This window comes from Protopterus annectens, chromosome 8.part0, assembly GCF_019279795.1.
Source record: "Protopterus annectens isolate FY-2018-M chromosome 8.part0, PAN1.0, whole genome shotgun sequence".
NCBI lineage: Eukaryota > Metazoa > Chordata > Ceratodontiformes > Protopteridae > Protopterus > Protopterus annectens.
Window position 1 is genome coordinate 1,756,206,694 of NC_056741.1, and position 13,590 is coordinate 1,756,220,283.

At 40.1% G+C, this 13,590-nt stretch overlaps 1 protein-coding gene across 1 annotated transcript in view; it reads left to right on the forward strand.

Moving 5' to 3' along the window:
* LOC122809621 (cytochrome P450 2J6-like) overlaps positions 1 to 13,590 on the forward strand; it is a 587,708-nt gene that overhangs the window by 427,350 nt on the left and 146,768 nt on the right. The window lies entirely within an intron of this gene.

A 13,590-nucleotide genomic window follows, 5' to 3' on the forward strand; every position in this document is an offset into this window, starting at 1 on the left:
CCCAGGTCTCTTATTACCTCTTTTGACTTAAGAGGGCTGCCACCAATGTGGTAGTTCATGGGTGTTTTGTTTTCCCCAACTGGAATGACTATGCATTTTTTGGAATTTAACTTGAGTCCATGACTTTGACACCATGTGTCAGTCTCGGTGAGGCCCTTTTGGAGAATGTCCGTGTCAGCCGGAGTGTCAATTATGGCTCCCAGTTTGCAGTCATCAGCAAATTTTGTCAGCCACAGACCTCCTATGTTTGCCTGCACCTCTGAGAAATATATGCCGAACAGTAAGGGGCCCAAGACTGAATCCTGTGGGACACCACTTGTGACTGGTTTAGAGTCGGACATGGATCCCGCTCTTCTTACCATGTGGGTTCTGTCTGTAAGCCAGCTGGCAACCCATCTCATGACGTGGGGGTTTATGTTTAGGCTGGTGAGTTTGTCTATGATACCCAAGTGAGGAATGGTGTTGAAAGCCTTGGCAAGGTCTAGTTAGTATGAACCACCTTTCCCTTGTCAGTAGCTTTGTTGACTGTCTCAAAAAAGTCAGCCAGGTTCAGTAGGCATGATCTACCCTTAACAAAGCGAACTGAGTCACGTCAAGTGTTAGAAGGTCTCCTATGCCTTTGTTAATGAGTTCCATGATGATGCGCTCCATAGCCTTGCAGACCAGGCTGGTTAGGTTTATAGAGCGATAGTTACCGGGGTCAGTTGTTGCTTCTCCTTTTTGGAGTGGAATAACCATTGCTGTGTGCCATTCCATGGGCATGTAACCTGTGGATAGGCTGAGATTGAATAGTTTCTTTAGATGAGTGATTATTTCATCTTGTAGTTCATGCAAGACGCAGCCTGGGACACCATCTGGCCCCATTGATGCTGTGTTTATGGCTTTTGAGAGGGCTATTTTTACCTGTGCTTCTGTGATTTCAGGGATGTTGGCCTCACCGTGTATTTTTGTGGGCCCTTTTGGGGGTGATGGGGGGTGAAGTTAGCACTGAATCTGTCTGCCAGGATGTTGGTGATATGCCTAGGTTCAGTATATTTTGTGCTATTTTGCATCAGCTCGGCACATACCTGTGATTTACCACTTAGATTCTTAACATAGCCATAGAAGGCTTTGTGGTTATCTTTTGAATTCTTGGCTATTTTTCTTTCGAAGTTGGCCTTGGAAGATTTTATGAGGGATCTAAGTTTCTTACTAATACTGATCTGGGATGTCTTTCCTTCTTGAGGTACACAACAGCATGCATTGCAGCTGTAGTCAATCCATGCTAACAACAGTATACATGTGTGTGATGCATGGGTGGTGTTAGTAGGTGATGGCCTTTCCCTTGGATACCACTGCACCCATGTACACAGTATTGCTGTGCACTTGTTCTGCCCCCTGCATGTACTGTGTACCAAACCTTACAGGTGTACAACCCGTTGCTGAATGTGTAGTATTGTGTCGGTTATGTCAGCTGTAATGCTCACAGCCCCTATATTTTTCAGCAATGCATACTTGGGATGATATGTAGACAGATGTAATTTGTAAATGCCTGATGTCTGGTTTACAGATTGCAGCATCAGTGGACCATGTATGACCAATCCAATACTATTACATTGACAACCATCAGACCATACTGTGGCTATGGGGACTGTATACACCCGTATTGATATGGCGCACCCTCCCTTGATCTGCCATGGGACCACATCACTGCATATATTAACAGTACATGAGCCCGATATGTGACATATGTCCTGTACATTCATATGCAGTGTCTACAAAATGTGTTAGGTGTGTGGATGCTGACCGCGATGCATACACTCCGTGTGCATATGTGTGCACACCCTTATCATGATGGTTTGTTGCACCTATTGTTATGTGTACTGCAGCAGTCACTATTCCTGGCAGGGGTATACTAGCATGGGCTATCTGAATTTGCCAGTGTATGCTCAGTCTGTCCTACACATGTCCCCCAAATCTGAACGATTTCAAGGTTTACTCATGTGCACATCCCTTGGGCTTCACACCCTGCTGTCACTATTGCTGTGGGGGTAGGGTTACATCTGCCACAGTTCATGAAGCTGTCTGTGTGCAGATACAGAAATTCTTAGCATCCTTAGAATCCCTGCTACAGTGCACTGGTGTGTCATGCTGACACCCCCTCTCCACCTTCAACCTTTTTGCAGATGCTTGACTAGTAAGGCCTACACATGTGTGTCAGTTTGCAGTGTCCCATACACTGAACACCACATGTTACAGCCTAGTTCCAGCTAATAATGTGGACCACAGTAATACATTATGCCATAGTGTACATGTAACAGCTGCCATTGTAATACTGGTCGATACACTGTTGTTGCACTGTACAAGGGTGATGTTTCACATATGTCCCTACTGTAGGCCATGTTTCCCACCATTATGTTAATCCCTGTGGACACATTTCACAATGACAAGATGTAAGTCATCTTGCAGGTGTCTGACATACCCTTCCAATACCCCATCATGATGCAGTGCATTTAACAGCAACAATTTGTGAACATGTACAGCATGCATTCTGAGTAGGTGTGTTAGATGTGTGCATGGAATATACCATAGCCATTACATGCCCGGTGTATTGACAAACATCAACATAAACCATACTCACCAGCTACAGGCTGCTGCTTTGGTGGTATACCGGAAGGACCTACATAAGTGTTTGAGAGATGCAAAGTCAGTGATCACACCCGTGGCATTGCTATAGGGTGGGTGCAGCATTACAGTACATCAACAGTACAAGTCCGCAATACGACCATGTATGCACATCTGTTTATTACTATGCAGCAACAAACTGTATATATGACATATCGGATAAGCATGATCTACCTGTACAGCTGCTGATGCATATGCAGCAGTGGTCTACTGATGTGCCCTGTGGCCTTTCCTGCATGCTCTTCAGCCGGTGTGTGGGTAGCACCCACCACCACAATGGTATCTGGCAGTTGTTGACTGTGTGGATGGGCAGGTGCCATGAGGCTGGTGAGGAGCTCCTCAACACGTGTCAGGGGGGATGGATGGCATGGCCACCCCCTGTTGCAAGGTGATTCCCCTGGACTGCTGCAGCACACCGATGGGCATTGCAAAGCCGGTCAGAACAATGATGCTGGACCTGCTCATAACTGCGGTTGTGCAGTCCGACATCATTGACAGTGTGGACTAGATTGTTCCACAGGGCGGTCTGCTCCTGCTGCTCATGGGAGGCCCGGCCAAACAGGATAGGGTAGTGCTGGATTAGATAGTTCAACACTATCTCATTTTCAGCTGCTGAATAAGCAGGGAGGCGCCCATGTGACATCTTGCCTGAAAGACATAAAGATGGAAACATGTCTGAGCAACTCATACAGCAAGGTTACCATAGTTCTTAATACACATCTCTGTCACCCCCCCCACCATATTAGTGAAAACCAACTGTACACACAGCTCAATAGGTATGGTTACAGCTTACCTACCAGTGGGACAGATAATGTATTGTACCAACATTTGTGCTATGTGTTTGTAGCCATGTTCCCTGTTTGGTCACTATCATTGCTGGCCTGTTATGGACTATTATAGATTCATAGATTAGTACTAAGCTAACTGCCATTGTGAGCCCAGCTTGTGAGACTCAAACCCTGGACCTTGTGTTTGTAAGGCAAACACCTTAACCATTAGGCCACCCTCCCAACCTGCATTACATTGTCAAGGCCACTATGGTTCCATATATGCCTGTGGTATGCTTGCAATTTGATTGCTGCACATCTGATATTCTGTGTTATTGGAGATATCTATGCATGCTGTTGGACATGTTCCGGGATTGTGTAGACTATTACTACCCATATATGATCTATAGCAGTGACACAATAGCATGTTTAGGGAATATTTGCCAGCAGAATGACCTATCCAAACTCATATGGCCATGTTACCAGGCCACATCACATGTGTGTCCCACCCTGGGGCCTCCTCATGTACTGGTCCAGCACTGCCTTCAGGTGGAACCACCTCAGAGAATTTTGTCCCCCCCCCAGGGGCACACACAGACATGATCCTGTCCCCCGAGGTCAGGTCCAGGGTCTGTTCCATACGGGCTCCACAGACACATGTGGGAAGTGCTACATCACCTTAAGGCACCCAGTACACATTCACAGGGTCCACATGCTCCTCCTGCTCAGTCTCCAGTCCAGACACCATTGGGACGTAGACTGTTGTTGTGAGTAGCAATGGGTGGAAGGCTTGTTCCCATTGTTTCCATATTGGGGCCCATGGGGCTTCCACATCGCAGACCACACACACCATCTAGGATGTTTACCCACCACATGTGTCATATACCACCCCTCTAGGCCAACCCGGGCCACCTCCACAAATATACCTGCCATACTTTCCCATATTCCCATTCCCTACTTCACAGACAAGGCCAATGTGGTCCCAACAAGAGATTCACATGTGACATACCCGTTCATATTGCACACACTTACAGCTGTATATATCTGCGTGTATTGCTATGTGTGCTGTTCCCTCGCACATAGCATGCAGCACTGTGGTGGTACTATAGGGGACATGTATTTACATACATATATGTGTGTGTGTGTGTGTGTGTGTGTGTGTGTGTGTGTTTGTATATATGTAGACATGCATATAGATATATATCTATATATGTGTAGATATATATGATGTATATATGTGTTTATATATATGTCTACATATGGGTATCTGTATATCTGTGGACATACATGTATATGTGTATATAACATATGGGTATCTGTATATCTGTGGACATACATGTATATGTGTATATATATATATATATATATATATATATATATATATATATATATGTGTGTGTGTGTGTGTGTGTGTGTGTGTGTGTGTGTGTGTGTGTGTGTGTGTGTGTGTGTGCGTGGGTATACATATACATGCCTATGTATGGGGTACATTCAGACATCATGTCCACAATCTCAGAACTCCTTCCTGCACAGCTACATTGTTTTGCCTTGCTGCAACACAGACAGGTGCCACATATGGACACAGATTAACATTAGGGGGTATATATAGGGCCAGAATCCAGGTAACCCTATTATACACCTATGGCATTTCAGCATGCTAAACACATGTTAACCTGAGTGTCCTGCGAGTGGTGGGCTGTGGAACCCATGTGTCCATCATTATGGCATTACTTCCACCACCAGCTATTGGCCATAGTAATATACATCCTTTCCATTACACACCACACACTATATTGGCATACATCTTGTCAGTCAGTGCTGCTCTACACAGTTGATGGGTATGCCCACTACCCACAGGGACAGACTGTAATGTCCATAGCAGTTGTTCAGCTGAAGATCATTACAACAGCAACACCCACTGGCACATGTATATCATTCCACATCATCTACCACAGTATTATGGACCAGGTACTACAGTCAATTATATGCATATATTCTTCACATACCTGTTGTGGGGATGAGGTCTGTTGTGGTTAGTATCATTGTAGGAGGTAGTTTTTTTTTCACTCATTCTCTTGCTTCCTTTGTTGTATTTTCTGGTGTTGTGGTTCAGGAGCTGTTGTATGTTTTCAGTTTGTTTTCTCTTTCATCTGCGTCTATCTCTATCTCTCTCTCTCTCTCTCTCTCTCTCTCTCTCTCAAGTAAGTGGATTGTGCTGCCTAGAATAGATTGCAGCATGGCTTTTCTAGGTGATGCACATGATCAGGTAATGGCCTCTGCACCAATCAGTGTCTTACAGGTTTACAGGTTTACAGGTTTACAGGTTTACAGGTTAGTACTAAGCTAACTGCCCTTGCTAGCCATTTTAAGCCTAGCCAATTATCCCTTGTGAGACTCAAACCCTGCCCTTTGTTTTGTAAGGGCAAAACTTAAACCATTAGGCCACCCTCCCATCCCTCTTCCACTTGCTACCTGCATGCAGCCAGCTGTGTAGTACTTCCTATTACCACTGTCATGGCAACCCACTTCTATATAAAACTAAATCATATGGGAGTGGTCCTTTTACCTTTCCTGTATGGTGGACATCCTTCCTATGTGTGGGCAGCAGTGTTACAGACAGCAGGTAACCTCTTGCACACTCAGTCCAACTACATATTTGTATTAGGTTCCAGAACTACAAACAGAGAGTGTGAGTACTGTTGTTGTATGCATTCTATAGCATGAGTGTTACAGGGTTTGTGTGTACATATTAGTTTAACATGGACTGCAGTCTGTCTGCATAGCTCTCAACTGTGTGCCTATCCACTTGATGGCCAGAGATGTGCATGTTATATTTTGCCTGTCCAGCACACAGATCTTGTGTCAGATATATCACTGGCTGTGTGTGTGTTGAGTGCTATCAGTGCATGGCTACAACCATGTGTGTTTCTGATTTCATATTCCTGACTAAGGGTATGTTGCAGACTATCCTGTAACACCAGCGACTTGCTTAGTGTATGACAACACTATTTCACATATGGGCCTTTGCTCCAGCCTCTGTCTTACACCTACATACCAGGCTTTGTCCATATGACATGTTGTCAGGGGTTGTTATGTACTGGCCTGTGAGTATGTCATGCTGCCATTCCTGCCATCATTCCACTGCTGTTGTGGCCCCCACACATATTGTGGGGTTGGGTCCATATATGTGTGGGCTTCATCTGCACAATACATGTGTGCCCTTATGCAGTCCAGAGGCCAGTGTATGTAACATTGGTATATGGCCCTGTATGTCAGTCTATGGGGGTGTACCATAACTAACCTAGGCTGTTACAACATGTGGGGGTATCAGGGGTAAGCTGCCTTAAGGTGTCTAGATATACATTTCTATACAATTCAACTTGGCTAAATGCAGGCCTACTGCTTCCTGCAATACAGACTGTTCTGTTTGTCTGTGTGATTGTGATGGTTCCAATTAGGCCTTGTTATATAATAGATACATCCCATTGTGTCAGGTGAGGTCTTTACCCCCTAGGGATTGTGTACAGCATGTAGACAGATGCTGCTGGACTATACACCTGCATTACTTACTGTTGATTGATTGTTATCCTGTGGCCCAGTCTGTCTTTACTGTTGTACTACTTGTAGGCCTTGGCCTGGACAGCAACATATGTAATCCTTTCCAGAATACTGTATTAATTTATCTGTTTGACAGTTGCATTAGTCTGTTTATATGTATTTCAGAGTCTAAACAGCTACATGACATGGCATATACAACTGTAATAGTACACAAGTAAAGCTTTCTCATTTATGCAAACCTGTGTGTGATGTTATATCCTTTGACCTCTCTGTGGGTATATGTTGCAAGCAACAATTGTCATTTGTATGGGTGACTCATATAGTGTCCAGTTGGTAAGGTGGCAACTGTAGGCATACTGGCTGTTCCATATGGTGTGCACACTCTACATATGTATCTTCCTATACATATCTGTGTGTGTGTGTGTGTGTGTGTGTGTGTGTGTGTGTGTAGTTACATATATGACTATATATATATATATATATATATATATATATATATATATATATATATATATATATATATATATATATATATATATATATATATATATATATATATATATATATATATATATATATATATATATATATATATATATATATATATATATATATATATATATATATATATATATATATATATATATATATATATATATATATATATATATATATATATATATATATATATATATATATATATATATATATATATTATATATGTGTCTGTGTATATGTATCTTAGGAATGTTGATTGCTTCCACATTGTACCTTCCCTATGGTAGCCAGACTGTACTGCATGATATGTTATTGATACCAGCCTGACATCCTACAGGTGGGATGGAGTGCTGTTAACATCTTGTGCCCATGTTGTGTCAGGTCCTGATTATGGGATTTGCAACACTTGGTATTGTATTGCAGGGCAGACCTGTTAAGCTGTGGGGGGGGTTATCAATACGTTCAAAACTTATGTTCCTAGGGCCCCCTCACCCTCATTAACAGTGCATGTGGTCATATATGTATTTATGTTCTCTGTTATATCTATAGATGTATATCTGCATATACATATACAGAAACATATATATGCTTACCTATATATATATATATATATATATATATATATTGCTGTATATACATATATATATATATATATATATATATATATATATATATATATATATATATATATATATATACATATATATATATATATATATGTAGACATATATATCTATGGATGTATGCATATATGTATATATACACTGTGGTCTCAGCTTGACAACATGAGGGTGTAGATGAGACATACTTAGCTTATAACTCTCATAGCAATTTGGGGAGTTGCTAGAGTGACAGGTTTGTTCTTATAGGTGTGCGACAATCAATTGTATTTCTTGTTTGCTGCCTAAACATCTGGGATAATCCCACTGATTTCCCAGGGGGACAGTGTGACAGGCAGCATATATGGGCCGATTTCCTGGACATTCTGGACATATCTGTACAGTTGTGGGGTATGATTCTGTATGCAGCCTACTACCACTCCCAGGATTCAAACCATGGCTGTGTGTGCTAAAAATACAACAGTTCACAACTCATTTGCATGTGCTGTTTGGATTTTGTTGTCTGTATTTTCATTGTTTTCTGTCTATGTCTTTCTCAGTTGTACTATATAACCTCTTGGGATTACACCAGTCATATACAGACATTCCTGCATATTATATTTAGGTTGCACAGTGTGGGTAACAGTGCTTAATACAACAGTACTGTTAAGTGATTGCAAATCTACATTACCATATGATACCAGAGTAAACACATGTAGTCCAGCAGTTAGACCTTTATTGTCTGGCTATTATGCTTTTATTTATATTCAACCTATATGAAACTTTTCATGCCATGTTCTGTGGTGTATGCAGTACTTGCCTTAAACAATGCAGGTTTTATACAGGCAATTAACTTCCTACTACTTTTAGATTTATTTCTTATGACAATACATGCAAGAGTATTACTAACCTGCCTCGCATTACAACCAATCCAAGTGACATCCATAGGCCTCCTGGTTCGCAGCCTGCTCACTTGCCACTATGAGAACATAAGAAGAATATTTAGCCATACCTATCCATAATATAGATGTGCTGGCAATTATTAAACAGGTAGTGGAGTGATACTTACACAAGGCTGGGACCTCCACTGTCTTCCTAGTCTCTTGGATCCACTGATCCAAGAGATCCCCCTTTTGCCACTTCAGGTCAGCATAGTGATGCCTGACCTGCTCATCAGTTTGAGGTATGCCAGTGGCACTGGTAAGGTCATGGGCAAGATGGTCCTAGGCTTCTGCTTTATATTGTGAACTGTGGTACTGGTCCTGCAGCAGTCTCTGCTCATGGTCTTTCACAAGGAGTCCTGCCATGACTCTGGAATCTTGGATGCCCTAGCGTTGCACCCAGAAGCGCACACCTTCTCCCATTCCAGACATAGTGCCTATAAGGGGAAGCTATAACCAGTTATGAGATGTATCCCTGCCTGTTGGATTTAAATAGGGCCGATTTTCTGCACTTTGCCTTGATTGGATGGTTTTGAAAAGGCTAAGCTATGGGCAAACCTGCTAACCTAAGGTTGGCATTGCTTAAAGGGGTATGCCAATGGGCAAACTGAGTTAGCTGGCCTACACATTGCTTAAGCCAAGAAAGCTGGGGTGTGCAATGTTTAGCATTGCTTAATTTTTAATTTGTATACTATTTGCTTTTTGGCATTGATTTATTATTCATTACATGTTATATATGTGTTTGGTATCCTTGATTCATGTGTGCATGCACTGTATGGGATCCTTGTTTTTATTAGTGGATATCAACACTTTTTTACAATGACACCTCACATCTGGCCTTAATGCAGTACTCCATTTCACATATTTATGTTATGTAGTGGGTTATACAACATAAGACTGTATATAGATTCCTTTCACATATTCAGTTTGAATTTTCTATAGTGAGGTTCTGTTTGGTGATACCTCAGTCTTATGTACTTCTGTGATGGCTTAGTGGTTAACTAGTGTAACTACAGTGTACAGGGTCCTGGGTTCAAGACCTCCAGTGGTTGTTTATGTTGTTTCTGACCAGGACAGAGACTGTTGCATACAGAGTGATTAAGGCACTTTTAAGCAATTGTAAGTGGATTTACGCAGGCTTGTGCGAGGGTAAGCTATGCTAACCTCCGGTTAAATATGCTTACAGTAAGTTAGCTTCAATATTGCTTAACCTGTGTGTGCATTGCTTACCCCCATGCAAACAAGCTTAAACCCGCTTACTAGTGCTTAAATATCCTTACCTCCACTTACTACTGCTTACTAGTGCTTACACTTGCTTACTAGTGCTTACTCACTCTTACCACTGCGCTACTTTAGATAGTAATGACTAATTGTTCTTGGGAAGGTGGTGGATTTGGAAACTGTATGGAGTTATCATTCCTTACACATTTTACCTTCCATTTGTATCCCTTATTCCTGTGTACATATACTGTATGGGTCACGTGTGATTATCTGTGGACTTTGCAACATTATAACACTGACACCTCACATCTGCATTTAATGCAGTACTCCAGTTCACAAATATATGTTATTTAGTAGGTTATGCAACTAAAAATATTGGTCATAAAGTGATTTGACATGGAAAATGGAATCTACTGGATTGGGACTCGAACCAGGAATGACTGCTTGTAAGGCAAATGCTCTGCCCACTACACTATTGCTGTACTGCTCCATTTACATATATCTTGCTTTTTATCCTCTTGTGCCATTTAATCTGTTTCATAAAAAAAAAAAAAAAAAAAAAAGGAACAATCTTTATATGTGTTGTTACTGCTCTTGTACACGTGGGGGGATGACGTGGGGGGATGTTGCTGGGGGTATGCGTACACCTATGAGTAATCTTGCTCAATTTTTTATGACTAGTCTGCTGTTCTTCATTGCAGGGTCGTGTATATTCTGTGAGCTCTGTTCTCAGACATGCCCTCTGCACTTTTACATGCTCCTTGTAAGATTAGGAGCTCAGGCAGAGCACCTTCATTAATATGCATGGTGCGCTGCCGTCCTGCTCCTAAATAGGCCACTTCCATGCTAGTCCTGCACAGAATGATAGTGAATCCAGGGGTATATCTTTTTTTGGAATTTGAAAATAAAATTAAATTGCAAGCTTGTATGTGCACAGGATTGATGGGTTGTTACAAGGTGTAACAGCAATTTAGGTGTATTCATGATATGGTTTCTTGTGAACAGTATGATTCCTGAGTAATTTAATAATTTGTCCTGAGAAATGTATTGAGAGGGAACAAAAAGTATTTTTTGGGGGCTATTAAAAATGCTTCTGGATATTATAAAGCATACTTTATTTTCAAAAGTATTTGTTGCATATCTACTGAAGACAAAACCTAGATTATTTTGATCTATTTGACTGCATTTGCTGATTCAGAGAACATAATTTAGCATATGGGTTAAATGTCGGTACAATATTTTTAGTGGGATATTCTAAATGAAACACACACACACACACACACACACACACACACACACACACACACACACACACACAGACAGATATATATATATATATATATATATAGAGAGAGAGAGAGAGAGAGAGAGAGAGAGATATGGCATCTATCATAAAGCTACATGCATACATGGGTTACTAATTTGTAAACTTAGGTACACCACACATAAACACTGAATATTCTGAGTGATATAGTTACAGACCAAGTTTCAGAACAGTATTGTTGCATTGAGGGAAAAAAATTCAAATGTAAATTCCCAGGTTCAAAAGATTTTCCTTTGTAAAAGAGGTTTTGAATTCACATATTTTCTATTTTTATAAAATGGATAGTTTAGGTAAACTGACAATAGCAGTAGATTTAAATTGACAACAGAAAGCATATTTAGAGCTCTGTTTTATAAAGCGTATGCCTTTGGTATAGAAAGGATTTCAGAAAGCAAACCCACATTTTAAAGCAGAAGTAAAAATCTTGAGTGATGTAGCTGGAAATGTTGGGAGCTTTTTTACTGCATCGCCATGAATCCACAACAAAAAGTGTCTGGATTGGAAGTTTATAGAAATAACAATAACTAGTTATAGACAGTGAGACCACAAGGAGTTCAAGATGGCTTTATTAAAAGATGAAATGTTCAAAACAAAAGGACAGAAGTTGGAAAGCAGAGCTACAAGGTCAAAACACTCATATACCTGAGAAACAGAAAAACGTATGTATCTAGTATTTCGCATGTTCCCAACATGCATTTTTTTCTCTTTACTACCAACTCAAATCAATGCATTTTTTTTAAATATTGGTTTTCTCGCTATAAGTAATAATGTACCCCTCAATTTTGTATTGCTGAGAATAATGAATATTATAATAATTTAATCAATACTATGTCATAAGTGTCTTGCAACATAACCATGTCAGAAGGTAGTAATATAAAGGATTAGCTACAGTGATTCTAATGAATTATGCTCTGCATACCATTTAGCCAAGTGATATGGCACTTGATAGCTGATAAGCCAGAGAAAGAACTGATAACACTTTTCCCTACAAAGCAATCACTGAGCAGTCTATGTACATTTGTCACCTGGGTTTATTTTATATTGACAACTCATGGTAAAATTAAAATACATTACTGAGTGGTAGAAATGAAGACTATAAAAGGTATGCAACATGTGCAACATTTATATTCAACCGCCACTGTATATAAAAACAAAATATCACTTATCTCCTTGCTATTCCAGACATTGATGATAATAAAATTTAGGTGGCACTTGTGACAAAAATTAATTTTGTGTCATGAGCAGGAATTTTCTGGAACATACGAATTACATAGTACGTCAGCATCCATCTATCTATGAAAAAATATTGAATATTTCACCTGCTGTGCAATTATTTTCAGGGTTTAGATACTACCGACGCTACATATCACATTTGGTCATGTTACTTTAAAATATTCAGCAATGGATCTGGATTCAGACACCCTCAGTTTTGGGTAGCTGATTAAATTAATGATGATAGGATTTGTGGATAATGATTCATTATGCGCATACAATAACATCATGTTCAGTTTTAAACATGCAGAAATTTTATGTTAATAGTGAATTGGTTCCTGCTAAACTGTTATAGTCTGATTTTGTTCTTAATAATATTACCAGATAATCAAATTTTATGACATTTTGTATATACTTACACTGCTATCAATCAGCATTAACATTATTGTATTTAAATATTCGTGTATGGGAATTGTGGTTCAGGATTCTCTATGCACAAGTTCTCAGTAAACTGATAATTACCAAGAGTAGTCTCATAAATAAACATTCATTAAAGTGAATTAGACAGATCAGAAAGCTTCATATCCTAGTATTAGCGAAAAACACCAAACTTTTTCATGAAGTATTAAATAATACTCATATACCTGAGAAACCTAGAAGTAGGTCCAACCATAGTTTGTACTTTTTATCTTTTTGTATAGAAAGAACCTTTTCTTAAAATGTTCTGCAAAACTGTATACAAACTTAGGGTGTTCGCGGTGAATTACTTTGACTGAAAAAGTCAAGAACTGTGTTTTCCTTTACGA